Below are 4,032 nucleotides of genomic sequence, written 5' to 3'. Positions count from 1 at the left end.
CTCTCTAACTAATGTTAAAACTGAAGCAAAGACAAACCCTTAGTCAGACCTAAGGGAGAAAGTCTCGTATACCAACGAGAGAGAGAAACTCCTACCCTAGAGGAGAGCCCTTTTTTTTTTTTTTTCAGAATTAGAAGCATATATATATATATATATATTAATTATTGTATTTTTTTATTCATATTTAAATTTTAATAAAAAGGCTTGAAAACACATCTGCTTGTATTAGATTAGCAAGGCCTAATCTTGTCAAATCCAAAACATGCTTCTTCAAGATTAATCTATCAATTAAAAGTACAGCTACAGTTACAAGCACATTATGTCGTATTGTCGTTCCTGCCATTACAAGACAACAGTCGTAGAGTATTCAATATACAGAACCACCAAAAGGACTTCTTCCATTACAGCGAAGTTGAGAAATTGAAGTCTGTCAACGCGGCCTCTTACAAGCCCAACCTTTTGGAATTGAAGGCAGGTTGACAGACTTGCGCTTACCCAAAACGATCAAGGAATTCCTAGAGGGAAATGAACGATCAAGGAATTCCTTATCCTCAAAAGATAGTTCCAAATTCTGTGTCCATAGCAGGGAGTCCACTGCATCTTCCTCTAACCCAAGTGCCATGCCCATTTGGATTATTCTGCAAAGCATGTCCATTTGATCCCTACTGTTAGATAGAACTGTTTCCGAGATAGCTTGTGCAAAAGAAGCAATGAATTGAATTCTACATCTTTCTTCCATTTATTCCAGGTTGATTTCTTGACAAACAGTCTCTCTGATTTCTTCTCCCAAAGCACCTTTTTTTTTAATTTCTACTTCTAACCTCCTTTTCTGCAAAGGTAACTGTAAGGCATGCTGGACTGATATTTCTTCAGTGCCATAGACTGGAAGTCCCAGGAGAGATTTTGCAGTCTTGTGTTTTTCTTCCATTGGCATATTTGCATGGGCCAACACCAATTTGATCAAAGCTTTCCCAATTAGGGAATCTGTCTTCTCAATTTTTTTACTCGCAGAAATAGTACAATGTAGGTCAAACTGCACAGCTTCAGATATTTTTCGAACACCAAGACTAGTGTAAATCTCTAACAATTTACCTAGAGAAGATGAATTCAATAGTGGTAACCACACAAACAGTGGTTTTTCACTAGCTTTAGTGAATGCCTCTTTCAAGTGCAAGTGGTCAACTATAAAAAGTTCTTCTTTCATCACAAACTGAATAACTCCAGAAGTATTGGCTGCAGGTAGCATTTTAAATTTTACCAGTCAAAGAAACTGTTTTACTTTCCCCAGTCTGTCCCAACTGATTTTCAGACTCTGAGAAGCCATGGCTACATTTTGAGAAATGATAACCCATATCAGAAAGAGAATGTATGGAAATGGAAGTGTGATATACTGATAGAAGGTAGGATTAACCTTTAAAGAAGAAAGCATTTCAGACAAGAAATGGGTGAAAGATTCAATTTCTATTCTCCCCTGTTTGCTCGTTGACTTCAGTTTAAATGCTTGCGCAACAAGTTCATCAACCTGCCATTTCATGCATAATTTAGCAACCAAAAAAAAAGGTCCTAAACCACTACAAACATATTCTCACAACATTCCACTTTTTTCATGTCAACACCTTTGGCAGTGCCACATGTTGATGTCATGCTAAAACCCAAGTTCTAATAAAAATATGCATCCAAAGAAGTTTTGCACAAAAGTTTCAATAAAATGTAAATTCAATACAATGAATAACGAGCACATCTGTATCCAACCGATCTCCTTCCCCCAATAATAGTTTGCTTCTAAAATGAAGAAATGTTGCTGGACAGAAAAAAGTGAAGATTGTCAAAAGATGGCCAATTTACTATTCAAGTTGTCCTCATGCGCCCAACCTTCCAGGTTTATCCCATCTTATTCTATAAATTATAATGCTATATTTCCTAATGTCACATTAAAACAAAAATCAGGGATATCTAACAAGAAAGGTGAACATTCATACCAAAATTTTCAATCTCCCCCCCCCCCCCCCCCCAAAAAAAAAAGAAGAAGCAAAAGTATATGTCTAATTACTAGTACAAACACATAAGTTCCAATTAGTTTAACTAGTAAAGTCTCTTGTCGTCAAATAAAAAATTTGGGGTTTGAACCCCCCTAACACCAAAAACTAATTGGTGTCTTGGGTTAATGATAAAGAGAAATCATCATGAAGTTGATGCCATAGGTTTAAATTCTATCATATCTATAGAAAAAATACAAGCACAAACAACACCATGGCCTAAAATTATAAGTAGGTGATGAAAAATAGAGATTTTCCAAATGAAAAAAACATTGAAAATAAAAACTTTATATTGCATACTCCAATTTCAAAAACCTACCCATTTTGTTCACTTAAAAATATATTCCCTAAAAATACCAAGCAACTCAAATCCAAATAAACAGAAGAGTGAGGCAGCCAAGTAAAAATTCTCAACTTTGTACAAATCCAAATCACAGAAGAATTATATAACAGTACAACACAAAATGAAAACAATAAGAAATTGAAACCAAAATAAAACTATAACAACTATCTAAGACAGTAAGACTAATAATTAGATAAAAATTGCACCTTGAATCATTTCCTAAATTAAACATCTCCTACACATTTCGAAAATCAAAACCAAAATCACAATAAGAACAAGATTTATCATACAATAAGATCCAAGTACCTACAACTACAACACTGTGCAATCTATAATTTGAAATGCACTCAGTAAGTTTCTCTTTCACTTTGAAGCTTAAGTATTCAAAATCACAAATATAACCTCCCACACTTTCCGAGCAACCAAACAAAGACAAAAGCTGACACAAAGAAAGAGAGAGAGAGAGAGAGCGCAAATCCGATCAAACTTGCATTCGCCTAATGAAAGAAAGATTGAGCAAATTTTTCTCATCGAGATTGTAAAATACATAGAGCAAGATGCAATCCTTTGTTTTCAAAATCATTTTCTCAAGAAACAAACGGATCGTAAGGAGAGAGATAGTAGTTACCTGATGGATGAGAGAGGCGAGATCGGACTGGACAAGTAGAAGGCGGTCAAGCGATCCATCTTCTTCTTCTACTTCTTTCTCTGAAAAAACTAAGATTCTTCATATACAAGGGTTTCGAGAACCTTCTGCCATTATTGTACACACTGTTTTTGTTGTTGGATACGTCTCTCAATGGTGGCTTCCTTATCGTCTTCGACTTCGATTTCTCTTTGTTCTTTAATATCTCTCTCTGTCTCTCTATTTGAATTTGTTGTAAAAGGCGGGCTATTTTTATTTTGTGTGATTTTTCATTGTTCTGGAGCGTAGTAGTGAGTCATGACTCATGACTTGGAGTTAAAGGGATTTCTTTGTATTTTATTTTTTATTTTTATTTTTTTTTTGAGAATACTAAAGGTCCATTTGGTAAAAGATTTCTAGTAACGTTATTTATATTTTTTGAAAATACATGTGGGTAAAAAAATGTGTGAAAATACATATAACTAGTTATAAGCCCGTGCTTTGCATGGTTTTATGAAAAAGCTTATAAAATCAATGTATAAATAATTATATATTTTAATATATTCAGTAAAGATAAAAGAAAAAATTATCAAGTGTAAGTAAGAACATCTTGATAATTTGATGTAACATAAAAATCAAATAAGAAAACTGTTAAAATTAATCTATTAATTCTAACCATATTTAATCATTAATTCTAAGACCCTAACCCTAAGCATATAAATTAGATCAAAGCTAAGAAAATTAGTTTAAATAAAAGGCAATCAATACACAAAACCTAATCAATTTAATAAAAACAAAATACAAAATTAAAGAAGGAGCCTTTAGAAACTTGACAATGTTTTGAATTCATTAATTAAAATCACATGAAGAAAAAAAAAACCCAATAATAACACTAAAGAAAATAAACAAAATGAAAATAATAATAATAAAAGAAGAAAGAATGCATACCTGCATTGTCATGGGATTTAGACATTCACATATTGAAATAAACTTTACTCCAAAAAAGATATATAGGGTTATATATATCG

The 4,032-nt window shown here is 32.9% G+C and overlaps 1 long non-coding RNA gene across 1 annotated transcript; it reads right to left on the bottom strand.

Annotated features, from left to right (window-relative positions):
* Positions 1-204: 204 nt before the first annotated feature.
* Positions 205-3,249, bottom strand: LOC126729108 (uncharacterized). Its single transcript, XR_007656506.1, has 3 exons — positions 3,008-3,249; positions 1,412-1,522; positions 205-1,326 (listed from the first exon to the last, which is right to left on the bottom strand). It is a non-coding gene; the product is annotated as an uncharacterized LOC126729108 (long non-coding RNA).
* Positions 3,250-4,032: the final 783 nt, after the last annotated feature.

Source organism: Quercus robur, chromosome 5, assembly GCF_932294415.1.
Source record: "Quercus robur chromosome 5, dhQueRobu3.1, whole genome shotgun sequence".
Taxonomy (NCBI): domain Eukaryota; kingdom Viridiplantae; phylum Streptophyta; class Magnoliopsida; order Fagales; family Fagaceae; genus Quercus; species Quercus robur.
This window is presented reverse-complemented; position numbering and strand designations above follow the sequence as displayed.